Consider the following 25,078-nt stretch of genomic DNA (forward strand, 5'->3'; position numbering starts at 1 on the left):
CATAGTGGCAAAAACCTTTCTTGCATCTGGAAGAAAATGCTGTCCCTTGTAGGCAGGGACCATGTGTAGGCTGGCAGCAGTGTGTCTGTAGCTGCTGACGGGCAGTCGGAATGCAGGATAATGCTCGCATCTGTTACTAGAGTTGGGTAATAGACACTGCCCAAGTATGTTTGCATTTAGGCTTCTTAGGTTTCATAAGCTATACTGCAGAATTATTTCATTGAATACACTGCAATTTGCTAGCTCATACTGGAATTTGTAGTAAGGTAATAATACAGGGAATATGCTCTGAAATGATTTTAGAATTACGTGACAGATGGAATTTGAACTTGCAACAAAGAATTACACAAGTTTTAAAGATCTCCCTCTTGCAGTGAAATGAGGGAGCAAGATTACCAGCACTACTTGACAAGTGAAGGCATTCAGAGGAAAATCTATCAGTGGCAGAAAATAAAGGTCTTGCCATCTGAAGCAGATCACTCAAGCACCAATGCCAGATTAAATAGAAAAAAACACACATAGAACTAAGTTTATTATCTTTCATAGTGAATTGTTTAGAAATAATAAATAGGATACACAAGCACTATACCATGGTAGTTTATTTTGTCTTGTGGGAAGTTTTAACAGTTTCTGGGATTAAACGGCTTTTCCCTTCTGTGAAGGGTCTGATGTAAACTCTTGTACTGAGGCTTAAAGTCTTAAGGTTGTTAGAAGTTTCCATCAGTCAGTCTGTATGTCAATGGATAAAAAGTTGGTTGCTGATCTGACCTGTTCATCGCTCTCTGGAATGATGCCATCAAACTGCAGATACATGTGGCAATGCTGGGGGAGAAAGAGGGAGTGGGAGAACATGGTTATTTAGTGGGAAAACTGGGTTCCTCTCTGCATTAAATTTGGGACACTGAGGCAAAGTCACAGAAATCTGCAATTTAATTTTGTGTGTGTGCATGCTTATTTTGCAATTGAAGCCCTTATTTTACAATTTCCTAAGAATTACATATATTTCCCTTTGTAACAGAGGAAATAAAATTTTAATTTCTGAGACAGGTTGAAACAGCCTGTGTTGTTTAACATGATAGCACTATGAGTCTGCTGAACAATATATGATTGCAGAGCTACACATCAATTTACCAAAAGCTAAAAAAATGTCTGTGAAAACTATGGTAGATATAAGTTATTTTTAAGTTATTTAATGTCCATTTACCTGAATGTATTTTTCAAATCTATTTTAAATGGATCTCCTAGAATTTCTGAAAGCTGAAAAAACTTCTCACTTAAATCCAGCATATTAGCTTTTTTTTTGTAAACATGCTATGAATTTATTTCCATGGATGCATTAACCATCTTTTACACAGAGATTGCTTAAAGTAATAATTTTAGCTGCTTTTAGCTACTTTTTTAGATGTTTAAATGACATCCAGCATTTTCTACCGCCAATTGTGCTTTTCTTTCTCAATCTTTAGATCCAGTTGTATTAATTAATTAATAGTTGTAAATACTAGAACAATTCAGAATTAAATTCTGAAATACAATATTTAGGCAACATAATTTTTTTTCCCAGTAATGAGATTCTTGCCTCAAGAACCTAGCAGGGAGGAATTTGGAGTTTGTCTGCATTTTGGCAAACTTGGATTCCCGCCTCCAGAAATTCCCTTAATTCAGTTGTCAGCAGAGAGTATCTGTAGCAGGATTTAAACTAAAAATTGAAAGGAAATCTATTCTGTATGAGAAACAGTGGCTATTACAGGCCAGACCCTGAGACTGTGTTTAGTGGCCAGGCATTAAGTTAAGGTATGTGTAGGTAGGTAGTTGAATGATCCACAGAACACAGCTGGTCTTTGCATACCAGTCCTGCTCTGCAAATTTAAAGGAACATGAAAGCACTGCTAACTTACATGTTTTGGAATACTGGAACCATAATTAGAGGAGGCTGAAAGCATTTCTGATTTATGTATTAAAAAGATGTGTCTGGAAAAGAATAAAACAAAAACTATGGTATATGTTCTGAAAGAGAGGCAGCTTTGCTTAATTAAGGGAAAAAATTCAGCAGACTCTAAAGGCATTTTCACAGCAGCCATATACCTTGAGGGCTGTGTTAACATGCCTAACAAAGGACTAATTAATAGCATCCAGCTCACCAGATTTCAGGTGACCACACTGGAGATGGGAGTCCCAGCAGACCACCGACTTTTTCTTTATAGTCTGTAAAGAGTTATAGACAATTATCCCTCTGATCTATTTCAACAGCTGTTTCAGACTGAGTAGCCTGCACTGCACTTTGCTCTGAGCACACAGACTGCCAGCAGCAACCAGGTGAGATGTACACACCTGAGCATGGTCAGACAAGTCCTACTCTGTGAATGCAATATTTGCCTTCCAGATGAGAATGGACAGTAAGTCCAAAGAGAAATATGTTGTTTATTGAGGTTTGTGAAAGTACCCTTCTGTGCCATATAGGAAGCTATGTCCAGCTCCACAGCTACACTACCTGGTCTATTTTGTAGGCCATGGAACTTACAGCTCATCTACTTCCAATTCCAGTTTTAGTACAAGTGAAAAACTGCCTAGTGCATGGGTTTTTGAAAATAGCATTTGGAGGTCAGCTATAACTATCTGGCATATAGCAGGCAGGTCACATGCCACAAGTTGATGATGAAGGTGCTCAGGTCAGGGGTGCGTCTTGTCGCACCCTCTTTGTAGTTGACCAAAACAAGCCAATAAAAGTTAACTAGGTTAATTTTTATAGCTCTATTAGCTGAATGCAGAGTTTATCATTCAGGAGAAAGGTAGTATCATGATAGATGGAAACCAAACATTAAACCCAGACAGCACAAACAGAAGCCAAGCATAGGTCAATGGACAATCAAATCAGGCAACAACAATGGTTTAGGAGTGACTGGGGGCATAGTTCAACACACAGGACAAACTCATTGGTTTGCAGAAAATAGAATACCCTTTTGGATTTTACTGATTATTATTTTGCTTTTCAGAAGAAAGAGTTGAGTCTTTTGAAACATGTCAACAATTCACTCCTTGTTGTATTTTCCAGAGGGAGGTGAAGAACTCCTATCACCTTTGTGGTAGGTCACTCTGTGATCATCATTATCTGACAGAGTAGAATAATTCTGTTACACAATGGTGTAGGTCATAATCCTCCCTGTCAAGAATCTACTGCAGACAAAATGGGTCAATATACAGAGTAGAACAAATCAGCAGAAAAATTGGGCCCAAACCATGTCACAGAAAGTGGTTATAAACCAAGGCATGCTTATGTCTGATGAGATAGATGTTCTTGGCATTGATTTGTTGGAAGATTTCCCTGTGTGTCAGTATTCAACCAAGCACTTTTGAATAGTGCTAGGAATTTATATCCTGGGGATGCCATCTTTTACACAAAATAAAATCAATGTCTCAGCTAGTCAAATTTTTTTATTGCTTGTTCCAAAATAAAATTTCTTTAGCTCCAGTCTTCATCAGCTTCCAGATCCTGTAATAACTCATTTCTCCCTGCAGTTTCACTTAAGACCTCAAAACTACATTATGGTCCAGTCACACTGTGTATGAAAAAGTGATTACAAACTATCACTGTTCTTGCAGCACTGCATTGCTGTTTAGTATCACTGAATCTGCATGGATTTGTATTTTGTGATAAATTCACAAAGAAAGGAACATACTACACAATAATATGGCTCCTAGCAGTATGTTCCTGTACAACATCCATTTACAAATCATGTTAAAAAAGATCTTTTGATTTCATTCATCTGATTTTAAATGTTCCATACTTATGAACAGATCAAGTTTGAATGCCTTGAACGCATCAAGGCATGGGCTGGAAACAGCTTATTTAAAGGGAAAAAAAGGAAGAATATTACTATTGTAATATACTAGTGAATGAAAATAAAACCCCAACAGGACTGTAACCTAGAACTGCTAAACTAAAAGGAGCACACATTTATGAAGTCTAAAGAGACACTTGCAGGAATGAAGGAAATGTATTGTCTTTTAACTTGAAAAGAAAGGAAGAGAAGGGAAAGGCTTATCTGTATACAGCAAGCTGCTCCCGAACAGGTGAGAGAGAGAAACTTAGTGATATTGCTGCCTGCTATTCCAGATGCATTTGACAATTGTATAGTGTCCATCTTACGCGAGCTTGTGCATGCCTATATCTATTTATTTGCACTGTACATGGTCAGTTGTTTTGAGAAAAAAGTTGCTTAAAAGTTGAAGATATGCCCACAGTGAGTGTGGCAGAAAATAAATAGTGGGTTTTTTTTAATACTGTTGTATGATTATCTAAACTAGAATGTGCTATAAATTTAATTCCAAGCTCCTAATTTCTAGAAAATCTCAAATCAAATTTTGTTGTGAATTTGTTTGGAATGTAGTGTGCCTAGATTTGTGCCATCTGCAGTCTGTCAGCAATCCAGAGATATCAGAAATAAGACATCTCATTTAACATAAACTGTATTCCAGGTGATACTGGCTTTTCTGGAAAGCTGATTTAGCTGTTACTAAATCTGTGAGGAATTTTGGTGTCTTGTGATACCAAGTTTGCATTCTGTAATGGAGAGAATCTTAGGCATTCAAAATCCATGCAACTTTCATCCCTTTGTATTTGCATTGGAAAAAAAAAAAAAGTAGCATATACTGTGCAGTTTTCATGTAAAGAGACTTTTGAGCAAAATACAGATGCCCACACAGATTAACAGACACTGCTTCCTTTTTGTCTCTCAAGCCCACCCCTAACAGCAGCCTCCCTGAATAATTTTACCCATGCAAACAGGACTGGCTCAGAGACCCAAATCTCATTCCCTGTCCAGCTCTTTCCCTGCTGTTTCATCATGCTCCTCATGACTACCAGTAAGAATTCTACTGGTGGAAGACATAGGTAGTTCTCATTCGGAAGTAATAAACCTAATTCTAACCACTCTAATAATACACTAAGAGACACTAAATAAAAGAACTCACAGAAAATGAACCCCAAATTGCCAAAAGCCCCAAACCCAAACAAAGTAAATCCTTATATGTTTCTATATCAGTTAACTTTTACTTGCTTTAAACTCCATCTATTGTAACTATTCTCTGTTTTTTCTAAGATGCACCTCTCTGGTCATTATAGGGAAGTGACCCTATCACAGCAAAGAACTGCAAGAAGTGGAGCTGGTGAAGGAAATAACCTTAAATAAGATCAAAAATATTTCACTGCAGGGATGCAGAATTCTATTTACATCACTGGAATTCTAGAAGGCTGAAGTTTTTCAAAGGCACTACCATATGCTAGAGAACAGAATACACTTGTGGGCATTTAAAAGAAAGTCAGGAATTTGCCTTTGGAAAATTTTCACATGTTTGTGGAAACTCATAAGCTACCCCATCATTTTCAGGCATCTGTGATTTTCTTCCCCCAACCCCTCCCTCTTTTTTTTTTTTTTAGTTGTTGTAACATATGGAACTGTCACTTCAAAAAATGCCCTTGCATTACTATGAAAAGCATGTTTCATTTCTCTAATCCTCCATGGCAGTCAGAAAGAAAATATATTTTAAAACTTACTGTGTTTTTGGTTTATTTAAAGGGACATGCTGAGCTTCCTGTAGTGCTTTAAACCTGAAGCCTCCTCACCAATAAAATAAAAATGGCTGGTAAGCATTGCTTTTGGGTTCCAACAGTTCCCATGTCTGGTGCTTAAAACTCAGCTAACCTCATGATTGAAAGAACAAAGAGTAAGGTTAGCTGTCAAGGCTTTGAGATTGAAATGTCAGTATCAAAAGTTTAGGAATAAGTGTGGCAACAAAAAAAAAATCTGTTCTGCAATTCCAGAATATTTTATGGTATAGGGCAGAACTAGCCTTTCTCTGACTCATCATGTTGGGTATGCTTGAGCAATTTACCATATAGTCATACTACAGAGTTTTGATATGAAATATGAAGGGAGAAAAACTTTCCAGGTGGAAGATATTACTGATGCCAATATGTATTACAAACACTAGAAAAATGTCCAATTTATCAAATAATATTTTAAACCAGTATTACTTTACAAAATTATTTTCTTTGGGTTCATTACAGAGCTCTGAAGAGCTTCATATTTTTAGTTTGCACAAAACCCAAGCATGTTTCCAGAAATCACATCAAATCTCAAGGCACACAGAACCTGCTAACATTATGTATGTTATAAATATACCTAAAATAAAGGAACTACTAGTGATATTTCTTCAAAGTGCCTCCAGCTGCTTCAGAATTTTCAGATGAAAATACCAACTACCTGCCATGTAAACACACATATATTGGAAAAAATCAGTGCCCTACCATAGCTCTTTTCCACTTGCAGGACATCCCTTAGGGAGATACAGCTAAGCTATTCTAAAGTCTCAGACTGCAAATGTTATTTGAATGCAGACAATTTGCCTTATTTTCCTTCTCACATGCTGCTTAACCACATCATTAGCAAGACAACACACAGATAGCCATTAAAAGCACAACACATTAAAAAAATTGGTAAATAAAAATAATCTTCACAGAGACTTTGTGAACTCCTTCCATAGTTTTACACACTGGCATTGAAACACATCTGTCTGAAAAAAATTAAGTACCCTTATTTTTAGTCCTTTGAAGGTTTCAAACTGGAACTCTGAGTAACTTACAGTGAAATGTACAAATAATTTCAGTGAAATTAATGGGCACAACAAGGTTGAACATGTGCAGTATTATTTGAAGACACTTCTAAGTCACTATCTCATAATGACTCATCTCCATTATACCAAGAGAAATGCTATTGCTAGTACAGTTTTGAAAGCACCTACAAGAATTCATTTTTTCTATTCAGGCTTCACATGTATAGCTTAGTCTTTGAACACACTGGGATGTTTACATAGCTGCACACATAATATACTGAGACAAGGAAAATACTCACTTTTCTTCCTTGTCTTTCAGGTATTTTCAGTGGTTTCTTTGTGTTTGTTCTTCTATTTGAATTTTGCAATCCTAATTGTCAAAACCAGCTGAAGAGTAAACAGATGCTTTGTGGTGTCAAAATGAAAAAAGGCAGATAAACAATAAATTGCATATAATACAAGCTTCTTTTGCATTTCTTCCTTTAAACAAAATAAACCAAATAAATTCAGAGTGACATCTTTTCTCAGAAAAAAGGAAACAACGAGAAAAAAATGTGCAACATTAAATATTATTTTCACTGGCTAAGAAGCTATATACCTATTCAGTATCTTTGATACATACTCAAAATCCTTTGTCAGGATTTTGTCAGTGTTTTTTTGCTCAGTGTCTGTTCAAGTTACCCGAATATTTTCAGTCAACAGCTGTTGAAAATAACATCCGAATGGCTCCCATCTCTGTCACTGCAGTCCATTCTGTGGACATTATATGTCCAGCTGCTCCTGGGTCTCTGCACATGAAAATCGTTATCACTTAGATCATGCACTTTCATCCTGCTTCTCTCTAGATGGCAGCATTTGCCTTAAGGAATTCCCTCTAGATAAGCTTGTCTCATACAAGAATAACAATAAAGGCTCAAGAAATAATAGTGCCAGGAATCAGAAATTCTTAGCCATAACTTTTGGTTCAATTTTCACACTTTACACTGGTTTGGGTTTGTTTCTGTCCAGTTTTTTTGTTTGTTTTTGTTGGTTGTTGTTTCTCTTTCTTCATAACCTTTACATTGATAACTGAAGCAGGCAATGAGATTCAGTTAAGAGACATAATCTACATTGCCAGTGTGCAATAATCACTGCATAATCAACCTGGGACCCACTGTTCAAGAAGGACGTTGTGGTACTCGAATATATCCAGAGGAGAGGAACAAAGCTGGAGGAAGGGCTAGAATGTATGTCCTGTGGAGGAGCAACTAAGGATTTTGGGTTTGTCTAATTTGGAGAAAAATAGGCTGAGGTGTGACCTCATTGCTTTCTGCAGCTTCCTGAGGAGGGGGAGTGGAGAGGAAGTTACTGAACTCTTCTTCCTGGGATCCAGTGACAGGACACATAGGAATGGGTCAAAACAGCACCAGGGGAACTTTACACTGGACTTTAGGAACCATTTCCTTGCTGAGAAATTGGTGAAATACTGAAAGAGGCTTCCTAGAGAGGTGGTTAAAGCCCCAAACCTGTCAGTGTTTAAAAGAAATTTGGGCAATGCCCCTAATAGTCAGCCCAGATGTGGGAAGGCAACTGGACTTGTAGGTCCCTTTTGACTAAAAATATCCCATTCCATTCCATTCCATTCCATTCCATTCCATTCCATTCCATTCCATTCCATTCCATTCCATTCCATTCCATCATATTTCTTCTCTCTCTATTCCAGTATCCCACTTATTCCTGGTGCTTGCTCCTTATTGCAAACAGCTATATATTTTCACAGTTCTTACTGTAGTCTTATTCATCCTTAAAGTAATTAATTACTAAGTCCCTTATTTTTACAAAATTTACACTGAAAACTGCATAATTTTTTATCTGTAAGAGAATGCAGATGTGATATCTCTAGCCTCCATTAAATTAAATAAATGAGAATTACACAAAATGGGAAAAATCTAATTTACGATTAGTGCATTTTTTTTCAACTAAATGCTTTTAATAAAAAAGGACATGTATTTTATTAGGTGAATACAACATGTGTTCTTTTTACCCTTCAAGCAGGTCACAGCTGCATTATACATCTCTCTAGTAAATTTGTCTCTCTGTAGCCCTCTCTGAAAAGATACACTGCAGTCGTAATTAATCTTCTTCTTTAGTGCATCACTACATGTACTCACAGTAGGAAAAGCATGCTTTCAGATGTGCTAATTTTTTAGTAGACATAAATAAGTCATTCCTTGTTTACCACCTATTACCATGTGCAGTAATTTTAACAACCTGCCCATTTTCCTAACTTTTCCATCAGTCAGGCTTTCACTTCCAGTTCTGTCTGTACTCTGAACCTCACATAATCTAGAGACTTTTTCTTTAAATGAACCCCAGCTTCATTTTTCTCATGCTGCCTTCCCTCCTTCCCCCAGGTTGCACTTGCCCCTTATTCCCCTAAAACTTCCTGACTAAAGCTGAGCTTGTGGATCTTTGGCTGTCAGAGCCATAGCGTTTCCCTGGACAAGATGTGTCTGCTTGAATATACACCTGAAAAGGCTACAATGTAAGGGGAGATGTTGGCATTTCACTACTTTCTATTAGCAACTGAGAAAAGGAAGACGATATTAAAATTTTAAGAAACCCCAAACCTAAATAAAGAGTACAAACGGGCCAAGTGTTAACTCATCTAACAAAAAATGTTAAAGCATAAAAATTTAATGCTGTAGCAGTTTGATCCAGACCTCCTATTTTATCTGCTTATCTCAGCCTCATCTGATGAATGCCTAGCCATACAAGAATTTATTTTCCTATCTTTGAGGAGAAACTTCTGTAATTATTTTTAAAAATAGTGTTGTGGATATGTGGTGGCCAAATGCCTATTGATCATGTGGAAAGATACATTCTTCTTCTGACTTCAAAGGCCACAGTGCTGTCCAAGGAACTAAAACTGGCAGCCAAAATACCAGGGAAGAAATAGATAGGGGTAAGGACAGAAATATTGTATCTCAGAGAGCAGAAAAGAAACTATCATCTTCAAACTCTCCATTTAAATTACACCAAAGGTACAAAGTTACTGCAAGGTGCCAGACTTTCTGGAATATCTTTTGAAGATAATAAGAACTATTTGAATAAATAGGCTATAAATATACTTGACAAAAGCATCTATAAAGTTACAAAAGCAGCAGTTCTTTCTAAGGTTGATAGAAATGCAGAGGTCATGTTTAATTTAATAACAGGCAATCCATGGACATTAAAACAAATGGCATACTTCAGATATGTATTCAAAGAGGGCAGAAAAAGTCATCATATTGAAATCAGATGCCATGTGCATCACACATAATTTCTTCCTGTACTGTGCTCCTACCCTGTCCTGTTTTTTCCAGCTTTAGAAAGCTGTTTCTGTTTCTTGTCCCTCAGTTGATATGATCCAGTTAAATACAAGCTTTGGAGACACTTGCATGAAACAGCAGTGATTACTTGATTTCTCAGCATATAAATCTAACTACAAAACTTAACTACGTAGGACTCTGTTATGAGATAACTTTTCCTATACAACATTCTTGCCTCAGCTGCTATCTGCTCTGAACCCGCATTAACAGAATACTGTCAAAGCTGATCTCTATAGAACATATTAAACAACTGTTTTCCCAGAACAAACTAATATAGCAACAAAAAAATATTAGACAGAGCTTTTCAGTAAGCAGCTTCAATGTAAGTTCCACTTCAAGCAGCTTTTAATTTCCAAAAAATTAAGGCTACAAATAGCTTTGTATCTGTTTGATGCAGCCTGTTTAGAGAGGAAGCTCTACTTAACTTCCCAGTCTACAGCTATTTCCAGGTTTTGGCTTTATCTTTGACTGGTAAATCTCCTCAGTCTGAGCTGAGAGTAGTACCAGAGTGTTTCATATTCATGCCTTGAGTTTATGTCACCAAAAAGGAACCCCAAAAGCTGATGGGAGGACAGAAGCTACACAGGCTCTGTGCCCTTCTGAGGGCACAGCCATGTACATGCACAAACGCCTATAATAAATATCTGGAGTCCTCTCTTCACATGTTTAATTGCTGAAACCCTACCCTGATGCATGTCAGAAAAGACCTTCAGCAGGAACTCTGATAAAGGCCTTACATATTAGTGAGATTATGTTACTGCACACACAGTTTTTATTCCTTTCCTGTTTTACCAAGTAAAATGTGGCATTTTTGAACAGCTACCACCTATTACTGGATGGAAACGTTGGGACAAAATGTTGGGGCATAGTTGCCAATTTGGCACCAGTTTACTATAGTATCAGAGGGAATACATATTATACCTGCAGATGGGTACTAGATTTTAAGGTCTTTAAATTTTGTGGTTTTGTTACTGGAAAACAGTAAGAATATTAGTCAAACTGATTCACATATACAATGGGTGTCTTACTAAGATGTGAATTACCTGACCTGCTACACATAAAATGCTCTATTTCAAAGTCATTACAATCAGAGAATCAGTCAATGTCTTGCTTACTAAATTGATTTTTTTGAAAACCTGAAGAGGATGTTTTGCATTGATTCATAATTTTGCCTGGCATTTCTTCCAAAAGCTCCAATTACATTTATTGCAACATTGTGAGAACTTTTTTAGATTAATATGTATTTACTGTTCAATACTATCCTTATAATTTACAGATATGCAAAACAGATGATGTTTGTTTGCAGCTGAATAATATGTATATGCATGTACATAATAATAATAATGTACATGCATATCCATAAAGAGAAAGGCATGAAAGAAAAACTCCAAGTAATATATTTGCTCTTGTGCTGTTCAAATGCAATAGCCACCTATCCTCTGGAATATTTGATGCTGCACTAGAGTTGAAGACAGAGAATGGAACTTGCAAAGTAGCCACCTTATAAGTGATCTTAAAATCTGCATTTGTTTGTGCAACTTGATACGCAGGATTCCAGTTAACAGACAAGGCTCTGTGTCACAGGCAGATGCAAGTTTAACACTCTGTGATCTTTACCAGATGCTCTGAACTGGCTCTGGTCTTGGACCTGTGACAGTTTTGCCTATCCACTTTCATATGTCACCAGCCTCTGCTAGCAATTAAGGGATTGTCTTTCCTTGCAAATGTATGATTTTTACATACTCTTTAGGTGCCTGACCTTGACAAATCAAGAACTGATTACACCACTGTACTCCCACTGGCCAAAAAGGAACTGATGTGAATAAGTATATGTGAAATGGCTATTTGGCTCTCAGGCTATTTAGTTTTATGATATTTAATTTAGGTATTACATGCATCTATTTTTTTCATTTTGTTTAAAGAATAATATGGAAAAAAAAAAATTCCTTGGCCTTAAGAGAATGCAAACACAGAGCTGGGTTGTTTCCTATCTGATACTTTTCTTTATCACTAACAAATACTTCTGGATTCTTCTGTAGATTTCCATTAAAATACTTATAGCAACACACTTATATGTGTTTCTTAAAGCTAAAGAGGTTTTCTTCTTCTCCCCTCCCTACTTTTATTTTTAAATTAAATAAAAATTATGCAATAATAATAATAATAAATAATAATAATAAAAATTATTAAAAAAGAAAACGTACCGCTTTTTAGCAGACCCCTTTCTTCTTTGAAAAAATGCTTTCAACACAGGGAATTTAGTGTGGAAAAAGTGGAACATATGACCACATAATAACAAGAGCTTACTAATAAGTGTAGTGATCAAGTGATACTGAAATAATGGAAGTGGAATAAGAATTTAGACAGATAAGTACTGAAGTCATGCCCCATATCTTCCATGGACACTTAGAGAGTACAAATACCAAGAAGGCAGAAGAGTCTGTTTATAGGACCCTGAAGTTTTAAAACAAATCTTGGGATTGTCTGGTGTATGCCATAATAATTTCCGTATACTGAATCTCTTGAGTTTTTAAAACTGCATTTTGATAGTTTGATCCAAGAGTTATTCAGAGTAAGTTGAGAACTCTGAAGCTTTGCAAAAGACTATAGCTTTTTCTGACAGAAAAAAATATAAGGTACAGACCCACTTGGCTCAATTCATTGTCTCCTGACGCCCTCCCCCTCTTTTCTGAAGCACTTCTTGCTCATCTTTGCCCTGGCACATTGCACTGCAGACTGATCTATGAAGATAACATGCTTTTTATCCATTAATAGCCTATGCCAGAAATACTTCAGCTCTTCCTGGAGCTAAGATACAAAGCTGTCAAGACAATGGCCTGGCTGCTCATTTGCTCCCAAGACAGTAGATTTTACCAGCATTCCCAAATGCAGCAGCTGCACAGCTCTAGAATGGCATTGGCCTTGTCAGTTTCTCATCTCCATCACACAGTATTTCAACTATGGCTCCAGGTGGATCAGCCTGCTTCTGAAAGGGTTGCCAGGAATGTTGTGGTATAATTTTGCACAGCAGACAGTAGAACCAACAAAACCATAAAAGACTATACCATCCCGATCCCCAAAATTGTGACACAAAGTTGTTTACAGATGATGTATAAAGAGAGGGTTGATTCTCCATAAGGGAAGACAACTCCAATTCCTTTACCCATAAATATTGAGACAAGGAGTCCTGCATTGTCTCTATCCCAGCAATCCCTTGGGCTTTGTGGGCAACAGGAAGATTGATGTGCTCCTTACTGTCCAACATGAGCAAGTGATTCAGAAGGTCAGCTTTGCAAGTTCTGACACGGTTCTAGAGGTCTCCCTGACACACATACCAATTCCAAAGATCCACAGTGCCTACAAGCAATTGAGAAGAATCACCTACTCTAGCAGTAAAAATGTACAGAAATCAACAGCAAACTGAAATGAGTCATGGTTTGTTCAGCTGAGTTACTATTTTAAGTTTCAGGGTTTTAATGAAAATATAAATGCATTTTACAGGATCTTAGGCCAACCCCTTCTGGTGATCACATAGTAAGCTGCTTGAGGGAATATGGACTTACCAGGAGTATGATTTAATGGAGAAGGTCAGAAAAGCTTATGCCTGACAGACTTTACACCTGCAAAATAGTGGTTCCAAATATCCAGCAGTGTGGAAAAACTGAGCTTTAAAAAAGATAAATGATCTTTTCTGTATAGAGCTATTTTCTTGCACAGGTATCTAGAAGTTGTGGAGTTACCTCTAAGAGGTAATAAATATGTCAACAGAGAAGCTCTCTGATCACTCCCTACTCCTGTGCTGGTCTTCATCCTTTTTTATTTATCCCTTTCCTTGTATCTACATTTCTCTGTTACATGTTCCACCAGGAAATAGCAGACTTTTGGGTGCACTGACACATCTTCAAACAAATGCCCATTCACAAGGGGAAAACATCACCCTTGCTTTTTACTCAAAGCGATGAGAAATTGTTTTCCTGATGGGTATTCTAAATCTGGCCTCTATAGGCATGAATATTATTAAAAATCACTCTAGCAAGAGCCTTATTAAGGAATATAAAAGCTATTACTACATACTTTGATCATTCTTCCTGGGCAAGAAGGGGAAAATATTGTGTCCATGCCTTGACAATTTCTGAATAGTTTTGCAATGCAGAGGAGGGGAGTATAATGAAAGACCTTGTCACTTCATAAAAACATGATGAAGGATAAAAATACGGGTTCTTATTTCCCCATCCATGTCAAGCAGGAATGTTTTTCTACTTTTCCAGTCTTACTGTATCTTCAGCATGTAGCTGTGGTGTCTGTGAGAAGCCTTTATGATATAAGATATGCAAAGTCTCTTGTATGAATTGAAGTTTTGAGCCAAAGCTAAGATGGTGCCTGAGCAAGAAAATTTGATTTATACTAGGAGAGGGATGAAATTAAGGTGAGAAAGGGCCACTAGAGTGCAACAGCTCATGGAGCAACCAGAAAACAAGGCTATTTTTCCATTATATTTTCAAAGTCAAGTAGTTAGTTGCAACTGACTGAATGTTTCCAGGCAGAAAGAGTGCTTGCACTGGTCATTTAATGTTTGAAAATTCTTTTACTTCTATTGCTATTTATATTTTTATCAAGACACTGCCTTAAGGAAAGGAAAAGGGGGTTTCACTGTGTTGGACAATGTGCAAACAGAGAAAATAAGCAAACATTTTCCTGATAGTTTTAGAAGTTAAAAAAAAAAAAAAAAAATTCTGGTTTAGGGTCAAATTCTCTGCCTACACAAACCCTCCACTTTGCAGATAGAGGATACAATAGAACTAGTCATCTTCTGTTTACAGGTTGAGATAATAATTAACAAACACATTAAGCAATATTCTATATGACATCACTAAAATCATCCATATAAGCAAGGCAGCAAAAGGGCATGCCAAATCATACTTTTTGTGATTTTTCTCACATCATGACTTCATAATGGAAAAAAAGTTGAATTTAAGGACAGGAACCAGTAGAGGAGTTAACTCAGACCAACATTGGGATGCAAAGCTGTTAAAAGCAAGGCAAAATGCCACATCTCATCTCCATCTGGAGTCAGCCTCAGTCACTAACACAGAGCTAACCTCTGAAGTACATTCTGGTACTTTGGGCCTCTTTCAATAAATCTCAGGAGAACAATTCAGGAAGGGAAGTTTTTCCACTACACTGGACTTCTGATAAATGGATGTGACGGAAACCTAAATTGCATAAATTAGTGTCTTTAAATGGCCCCTTCACGGTTTCTCAGTAGCAGGTAAAAATAGAGGTTTATATTTCTCTTGTAATCAATTTCACTTTAGAGCAAAACAGCAAAGTGTTTGTGACAGGTGCTTACTGAAAGAGGCTGAATATATACTGTGAAGTGTAGATGAATCTTACCCCCCCTACTCCCCAAAGTTAACAGGAACTCAGGGAGACTGAACAAGCCCATAAATCAGATTCAGTTTTTGAGGCAGTGTGTGCTCTTTGATTTTCTACTGTGAACAATAATAAATCTGTTGTTTTCCCTCTTTTCCATATCTGCTTGTATCAGTAGGTAGGAGGCAAGATGGAGTACTTCTAGCCCCATTGTATCAGCAAGATACTCCAAACAAAGCATTTCTTGGGCATTTTTAGATATACAGCTGCTCATGTAGTGTGATAATCCCTGAGAAACGTCTGAAGTCACTCACTGCTGCTCTGAAATGGGATATGAAGTATGAAAGTATGGAAAAAAGGAAGTGAGAGTCAGAGAATGAAAGGAATTTGACACATTCTGCCATGTTTCCATGAAGAACACAATGATCACATATTAAATATTGCAATGGCTGTTAAATGAAATGCTGTCAAGTATCTCTCCACTGCTTTTAGAGCAGACATGAGATTGGTTTAAAACATTTTAGACACTTCCGCAATATCCTATGAAGGAAGAATATTTCCACATTTTCACTTTATTACTATGAATTGCTGGAAAGAGAACCTCTGCTTTATGCACACTAAATGAGTAAACACTTAAGAGTCTGGAAAAATATTGCTTCTGGGAAATGGCCATTGTGGGACTACCAGCAGACAGGGTGAGGTGGCTGGTAAATATAGAAATGACCAGCAATAAACATCCATTGTCCTACCTAAATACTGGCTGCTGTTCTGATGAGAAACGATCTTCAGTCAGATAAATTTCATGTTTTTACAAGACCTGCTGCCACAGATACAATTTAAGTCTATACTAGAAAGATCAATGCTGATTATTTAATCTAAAACAACATATGGATATCATATTCTACACTTTAAGATTTGTTTCCCTCAAAGTATCTGTTGTCATAACAGTTTGCAATTTTGTCTCACCTTGATTATTAGAGAGCTTTTAAAATCAGGCAGACATCTTTGGTTACCCAATTATACTGTCATGATATTAATAGAATAGTTGCACAGAGACACTAATAGGTGGGGAAATAGAAACAAATAATAAATCCATTCTTCTTATTATATTTATGCTTTTTAATCTGACAGTAGGCATGTCCAAATCATAAAAGATTTCCATCAACACCAGATTAGTAATGAAAATATTCCACATTCAATTCCCACGGTACATGTGGATACAGTTTGCTTTAGACATCTAAATCACATCAAATCAAATACAGTTTCTTTATATTTCAAAAATTCAGCCTCTGAATTTTAGTTTCACAGACTTTAATAATGCTAAGATCCAATGTACATAAAATCATGTCTATTTCATCTTTGAGTTTCTTTTTGAAATTCCTGCTAATTGAAGAACTCTTTGCACACTTTTTTATTCCTGTAAATAAGAAAACTTATTGCATTTTTCTCCTTGGAAGTACCATTCCTCAATGTAAATGAATCTGTGTATAGCAACCTTTTAAGGCTACGTGGCAGATTGCAGAGTTAGTTAACATGTATGCTTTCAGTAGTACCTTCCAAGAATAAGTTTTAATGACACAATGGCTACTACACCATGGCATTTATAACAGCTCTTTTTTTGAGAGTGTGTTTGTGTGTGCACATGTATTAATTTTTCATCTTGGTACTCAATGTACAATTAATGATATGTTTGTATTTTACATATACTAAAAAAAGCTTTTTAGTGTGTGTGCATAAGCACATGCCTACCAATCAATCTACAAGTATGTTCCTCTAAAGGACAGGTATATGAATGTGAGGGATGGTCTGGATAAAACTTATCTCTAATCATTGCACAATATGTATTCTATTATCACTGTATCACAGACAATATCTTATCTTCCAGTCTGCATTTGCTGACTATATCTGTTGCCATTTTGAACTTTCCTTATAGCTACTATTTCTCTTTATAGAGTTTATCTATAATGTGTTGGATTCCTTCATCTTCCTAATCAATTTAGAAAGGTTTACTCATACCCTCTGTGAAACCTCATTGCTCCCCTTTGCCTTTGACCTGCCCAGTATGTACTATTCCCAGTATTATTTAATGGAACTTCAAAACATGCCAAAAAACGGGGTTGGAAAAAAAATTAACTTAATAAAAAACATGCTCAATGATTCAAAAAATAAAACATTACTTGGAACTTTACTTGGAAAAGAAATAATTTTAAATAATAAATAATTAAGAAAAAAGGGCCCTCTCCACGCCCCTGCCCCCAAATACAAGTCTGCCAGAAAGAGAATCTTATCAGTATGGAATATATTGCTCAGAGCTTTATGGCTATATGGACATGATTTTAAGAAGCTCAGTGTACTTAAAACTCTGATAAATGTTCAATAGCACAGCACAAGTTTGACACATAAAATAAATAGAAATATAATTGTGAATTGTCTGTTCTCCTCTTCTCCACCCTTAAATTGTGAAACATCCTTATATTCCATTTGCTTGAGCCACTGTAAGCTGATGGAAGCCAACACCTGCTATTGACAGAACAGTTGGTATTAACAACATGACAAAATCTCTTTGGGGATTGGAAGATAAAAAAAACATTGAGAGATGAAGTAAAGAAAGTTGAGGTACTTAAGAAAGTAAAAGAAGAAGAAAATCTATGATGGAAAAAATATAGCACAAGGTTTTTCCTTCCTTGTTGGAAGAAGAATGTATTTGTGTTAAAATTTCAGAGGGAAAGCATTTATCACTTTTTTTTTAAAATTACAAAACAGGTGGCAGACAGTGCAAAATAAACAAAACTGTTTATAGCTATAGATTGGGAATATATTGCAATTTCTAGATAGGGACAGCTAACACTTTAGTAGTACTTTTCCAGACAATATACATGTTTTTAGTACAAGATTTAAATTTTTCATTAACCAATATATTCATTATAGCCTACACATACTGTAAAGTATAAAACATTACATGAATCTAAAGCATCTTTTACATATTTATATACAATTAATGCCATGTAAATATGTTTCAAACTCAGTATTGGGATAATATTGACACCCAGCTATTTGTATGTCTCTGTTCAATGAATATTTTGACAGTTCTATTTCCCTGGAAGTTTGGTATGAATTTTTACATTTTTTCTCTTAGCAGAAGTGAAACTGCTTTTCCAACCCATGAAAAGCACTTCCATTTCTCACAGAGTATGTTTTCCTCTTTTATAGAATCAGAGTAGCAAGCCTGTAGTCCACAGGCCACATCTGGTTTGCAAGCAGTGCAGTCGTGACATTTGTGCTGAGACAAGAACATGAGATCAGCAAAGAGCAGCAGGAGAGCAGACAGTTTGTCACTGGTAGGAGGAAATGAGACAGCAGACTCTGCTGTCACTGGGTCAGACTGGGGCTTGGCCAAACTCCCAGCTGATGTGGTGAATGTGAAAGGGGCTCTGGGGCACCCATCACCATTTGCCATACTTCTAAACTGCATATTCAGTCAAAAAGAGCTCAGCCATATGCAGATTTCACATGCGGCTTGTAAGGTCAGACAAGCAAATCACCTCTGTTTTGCAAGGTTAGTGCAGTTACTGTAGAGACACATAGGGCTGGAAGGAAAGGTCACTTCCCTGTCAGTAATTGCACAACAGAAGTCTGAATTAGATTACAGAGAATAACAACCAGCATGTACCCCAGCATGTCCAGTCCTGAGACAGAGAAAACATTTCAAACCACACACTTGATATTTGAACCATGCTCTGGTGAATGAACAGCACACACACCTTCCAGGAACAAGCCATTCTTGAATAACTTTAAGATGGGTTTCCTCTGAAATTTTTCAAATCAAAGGCACTCTATTCCCAAAATGGAGGATCTAATTCTCTTGCCATCTACTCTGCAATAATTTAGGAAGATGTTATTGTACTCCCTATTATCTGCTCTGAATCCATAAATGAATAACAAAGACACTAGGTATTTGCTCCAGCACAAGGCTCACTTAAGTAGCATAGCATTAGCAAGACAGCTCTGTACCTAAAATTCAGGTCAGAGTAGGGCCAGAGAGAAGGTGTGTTTAAAGAACCAGTTTAGTTAATGCTTGTCCACAAAACAACCTTCACAGCGAGAAACAAAACCAAAAGATAGAACTGCAATTAACCTTCATTAGTTTATGTCAGAGATTAGAAGAATTTCCTCATTGTTTTGGAATCAGGAAAGAGGGCTTGTAAAGGTGGAATGCAGTCCTGCTTATGGCCTCAGCTTTGATACATCATGTACAAATTAATGGCAGAAGATATCCTTTTCCCCTCCAAGTCAGATTTTTGTTGTCAATCCCATCTCATTTTGTTCATGAAACGGAGACCACGCTAGGATGCAGTTCAGTCTTTGGATTTGTTCCAACTCTAGCAGATGCTGCAAATTTGCACAGAAACAATCTAAAACTTGGATTGTGTTCAGATTCTTTGGTATCCTTACAAATCTATCCAGATTCACCAACTCACACTGGTAGGACTCATTTTCATCTCCAATCTTAGCAGTATCTACATCATAAGCTTCACAATAGCATGATGTCCTAGTGATCAGTTCAGGAACATCTATTCCCCACCTTAAGTGTCCCTACTTGAGAGATCATTCCCCCCATGCAGCTCCAGAACCAGGTGGTCTGTTTCACCTTGTTCCCTGACCTTGGCAATTTTATCTGACTATTCATTTATTTTGGAATGAGACTATGATAAATTATTATTCAGTATTGTAATTGAATGTATTTCAGTAGTGCTATGGATCAGCATTATAGCAGAGTAAATATAGATGATAGAAAAAATCCACTTTAGAGGATCTAAAAGTAGGGTATCTCTCTCACAATCACCAACAATTTTTGTAACAATAAAAAAAGTAAATTAGTTATTGTTAAGCTGCAGTCAGCCTCTTCTGATGTGGTATTTTAGAGTAAGAAAAATGTTACTACTTTATGACCACTGGCAATTCCCAGATACATGAATGCAGCCTGTGTGTGTATGTAACATCATATGATTTTAAAACTAAATATTGGACAGATGAGACATATGGTCACAATATTCTTAGTTTATTAATAGGTTGAGACTATCCAAATTTCAAAGGCCTGAATCAAGAATACTGTCTATCATTCCCCAATTCCCATCAGCTTCTTTTAAAAGTGGAGAGGAAAGCCACTATGCTTTGATGTGGGAGCTTGCAAAATAGCAGCCTGTCCCACCATTTCACCAAATACTCTCCAGTATCAAAATGGCAGGGTAACTCACCCAACTTAATTCTATCTGCAGTTCCTCTGGCTTGTAAATACTGTATTTTTCAGTTTGGTGTTACAAGTAAACTGTAAACAGCTCAAATGAAGAATTAAGCTCAGGTTTTTACTTTCTATTATCAGAGGAGAAATTAATTAACTTCTGTCATAAAAATCTATCTAACAGATACTGTGGACTTGAAACACAAGGAGAGGAATGGCAAAAGAAAACAAAAAAAGAAGACATTTGCTTTAAGCATTAAGCATTAGGTAAGGCTGTGTATAAGGGGATTCAATACTTTCTCCTTTTGTATAATACAGCCAAATTCATAAAGCAGCAAATCTAAACATAAATTTATTCCCAGACATAACATTAATATCCACCCCTAAGAGACAGGTAGGTCCCTATATAAAGAACAATTGTAGTGCTTCTGCTTGATAAAGAATCTCTGCTACACTAATTAAAAATTGAAAAAAAAAGTGGAAAATAGGATCACAGGAAAACAATAAAAATGAAAGAAATGGAGATTAAACTGGCAATAAAATCTTCTAGTGAAATTCCTGGAAAGTGGTTCCAGCTGAGTACTGAGTAAAACCAGTGCAAAGTCCCAAGAAGCCAAACAGTAAGTAATATTGCAGAATAATTAAATAAGCTTCAGAGATTCTTTTGCCAAAAACAGTCAGGATGTTTGATCTCAGCTTGACTAGAATAAGTAGCTAGGAAAAAAATGACTGTTTGCTGCAGGAATTGTAGTACTATGTCTCACCAGTAAAGCTAACAACTTCATCAGAAAATCCCCTTTAACTTAGTTTTTAAATGATGCTGCATTAATTAGGGGAATACCTAGTTTTTAGACACAGGTAAATAAACTCTCTATTTCAAGATCAGATGTCCATACTTTAGAACTGATTAATAGCAAATAGTATGAGACTAGCAGAGTTGTATTTTTTTCTTTCACATTTACATACAATGGATCTATAAATTTTCCTACCAATATTTTCAATCTAAAATGTCCTAAATATTGAAGAGAGAGACAATCCCACAAGAAGGGGATTCAACTCTGAATTCTGGTTGTAAAACTTTTTGTCAAGATGTTTTTGACAATTATAAAACAAACACTTTAGCTAGAAAGAGAGGGAGACACTGCAATAATTAATTGTGATAAATGATGATAGATTAATTAAAGAAAAGAATTTTTAAATAGTTTTTTTTTTAAAAAGGATGTTTGCTGTTTTGCTTTTACATCTTACCTCAGGAAAAAACAACATTATAGCAATATTATCAAATTATCATCCAGCCCTAGTATCAAGCTTAGTTACCACTTTTCTTTTGCCTAGATCCCCAACTGATGGCTTGCCACAAGTTCACTTTGAACTTGCACTACATTTCCTTCCCTATTTCCTCTTTTATATCAACTCCTTTTTTTGCCTCCATCATAGATCTAACAATAGGGAAGTGTTTCTGGATCCCTCATTCCATTTCCAAGGATAATTTAAAAAAAATAGCACTTTGAATAACTGGTACTTTACATTATGTATTAATAAATAAATTACCATAAAATGAGTGTGAACTTGCAGAGGATGTATATTTTGCTTAACAACGTTTGCACATAAGTTTGTTCACCAGCAAATGTCAAGTAATTTTTTAAACTTTGCCAGCTAACTTTCTAACAGGACCATCCTTTATTTTGCCTGCTCAGAAGAGCATATTTTACCACCTGTAATGTCATCTATGTAAGTGACTGGCAGATATGGAAATAACCTTTGAGAGAGTATTTCTCTTCCTTCAGAAGCTTAAGACCTGGATTAAACCATGACGGTGGGACTGAGATGCTCACTCATGATTTATATAAGTTTTAGTCACTTGATATATATGAATATTAATACCTGTAGGAAATACTCTGATAACTATGACTGCATTTTTGTTTTAAGGGCTTACATATATGTAAAGGGATATGGATCTTGTCTTATGGAGTTCTATGTCCTGAAAGTTTCTATTCACTTTGAGCAGAGGTTATAAAACAATAATAGGACTTTAGTACTCTGACAAAATTAGGATGGGACATGGTTTTTGCATCAACAAGAGAAAAAACTATTAATAAATATATAATGTTCTCTTTTTAATTATTACATTTTTGCAGAGCTTTGGAAAGAGAATCTGCTTACATATTTTCCTTTTAACATTTTCTATGTTATGTATTTTTGCTGTTTAATAAAAAGAAATCAGATGCATGTGCCATGTGCTCTAGGATAACCTTGCTTGAGCAGGGAGGTTGCACAAGATGGGGTTGCACCACAGTAGCCCATTTGAATCTGACCCATTCTGTCATTCTGTGAAGTGTGTGAGTTCTCATGTTAACCTCTGATTAATAATTTCCTCTATTTTCTTAGTAATTTCCCCATTGCTGCTATATCAAGAAGACCACAAAAAGCATGAGGCTACAAGCACAGCACTTTCAAAGAGGCCTGTGTTCAAGAAGTAATCTCTGAGTTTAGGATTAGTTAATTTCATATTGGGAATTATTTCTTCACCAAAAGTGTTGTTTAACACTGGAACAGGCTGCCCAGGGAAGTCACAGTCATCAACCCTGGAGGTATTTAAAAGATGTGTGGATGTAGCCCTTGGGGTCATGGTTTAGTGGTGAGCTTGGCAGTGCTGGGTTAACAGCTGGACTTCATGTCTGGACTTTTTTTCAAGCAAAGGGATTCTGTGATTCTGTGAATAATTAGTGTTGTTTTCTTCAGGCAGTGAACAGGGTGCTATTGTGCAACCCCTTGAAGTTGAAATCTTCAAGAACTCCTTGAAGATCTAAGTTTATGTTTCCTGAGTACTGCCATACAGGAAACTGATTAACATGGTTTGGAGTTTTTGGATTGTATACAATACAAAAAGCAATCACTGTTTTGTAAGCAATCACTGAACCCTTCTATTTTGGATGCAAAATCTCTACAAAAATGAGGAACTTCCAGAAGTTGCAGGTCTGATCATGTAGTGACTATTTCTTTTCAAGGGGATGAGTTCTATTTGTAGTTACACTGCAGAATCTTTGTGCTTCTGGGTTTTCTCTAGAGGTTTTGGTAAAACATTAGGATGTGGTAACTTGAACTTGGTTTTCCCTCTTCCTAAAGAGGTCTGAATCTCTATTATCAAGACACTGCTGTAATGAGCATGCAATATTTCATTTAGAGAGAAGTACACCTGAGATGAGCTCAGTTGGCCAGAGCATGGTACTGATAACACCATGGTAGTGAGTTTCCTTACAGAGGATTCACTTTAGATATGGACTCAATGATCCTTGTGAATTCCTTCCAATCCAGAATATTCTGTGAGTCTATATGAAAGGCTGAAAATTATTTGAGTCTGTTAATAACCACACGTGTCAAAAATTCTTTGTAGTGCTAGGTTTCATTAAGTATATTTCATCAGGATACAGCAGCAACTGCAGACTTGCTGCTATTATCACTTACCACTTACTCCACAGTAACAGCCCAAGGAATAGATTCCAACGGGAATGACTTCCATCTTTGCATTCAGAGGTGCTGGTCATCTAGTCCTCAAAACAACATCCTCCCTTCCCCTCCCAGATCAAAGCAAAGCAAACCTGGGAACATTGAAAATTAGAAATTTATCACAGTAGTATGTTCCTTATGTCTTATTTGCTACAGTCTGAAGAAAATTCTGTTTGTACTCCTGGTAGAAGGGACAAGAAGAACAAAAGGTATGCAAAAAACAACTTCATGTCTAAATAAAGTAGGAGAGAAAAAGTGACGGCAACATCTCTGCTGTTATCTTTCCATATTGCAGAATGAGAATCAGATTTAAAAGAGGGTGCAAGTTTCTCTGGAGTCATAGGACAGAGCCAAGGATGTCTAAAAAAATAAGGAATTATAAATGAAGGTAGAGATCAGTGAAAGAGTCAAGGATTTCTGAAAAAGTTCAGAGAAGCTTGGCTTCTTCCTGTTTTAAGATTTTTGCCTCTGTCCTTTGAGATGCATCTGTTCTTTTGTCCCTAGACTTCCATTCCATTCTTCTCCTTTCTACCTTATAAACCTCAAGAGGATCCATAGTCCCTAACCTGTCCCAGTGAGTTACCTGACCTGATATATGCCCTGATCTTAAAGTGCGATGTGACGGATGAGGTGTATGCCTCTGAGCTGCCACCCCCTCTGGTAGCCTACTTCATTCACAACCTGACACTTGGTGTCTCCATGGGGTTCCCAAGAACTAACAAGATCTGAAAACGGTAGCCTGTGCAGAGGAGATTGTTAGCCTCTCCGAGATGTGGGGAAAGATTTCAGCAAAACAGAGAATTAAAGAGGACTACTGGAAGTCACAGAGAGGCAGGAAAGTATTTATCTGAGATTTAATGAACCCAGAAATTGTTTGCATTTTTCTCAGTACAGTGAAGACTGGAGGAGTTTTGAAAATAATTATTTAATCCATATTAAACAAAAAGAACTATTTAAAAAAAAGTATGAGGGTAAGGAGCATAGTCTGAATGAAGTGGAA

The 25,078-nt window shown here is 36.5% G+C and overlaps 1 protein-coding gene and 1 long non-coding RNA gene across 3 annotated transcripts in view; both read right to left on the reverse strand.

Annotated features, from left to right (window-relative positions):
* The window catches only part of FAM241A (family with sequence similarity 241 member A), a 272,688-nt gene that overhangs the window by 133,715 nt on the left and 113,895 nt on the right, over nt 1-25,078 (reverse strand). The gene's annotated exons all lie outside the window — the stretch shown is intronic.
* LOC146767616 (uncharacterized) lies at nt 582-23,757 on the reverse strand. The gene is made up of 3 exons (XR_014955164.1): nt 6,909-23,757; nt 2,139-2,202; nt 582-822 (listed from the first exon to the last, which is right to left on the reverse strand). It is a non-coding gene; the product is annotated as an uncharacterized LOC146767616 (long non-coding RNA).

The sequence above is a fragment of the Lonchura striata genome, chromosome 4 (genome assembly GCF_050655825.1).
Source record: "Lonchura striata isolate lonStrDom1 chromosome 4, ASM5065582v1, whole genome shotgun sequence".
NCBI classification, from domain to species: Eukaryota; Metazoa; Chordata; class Aves; order Passeriformes; family Estrildidae; genus Lonchura; species Lonchura striata.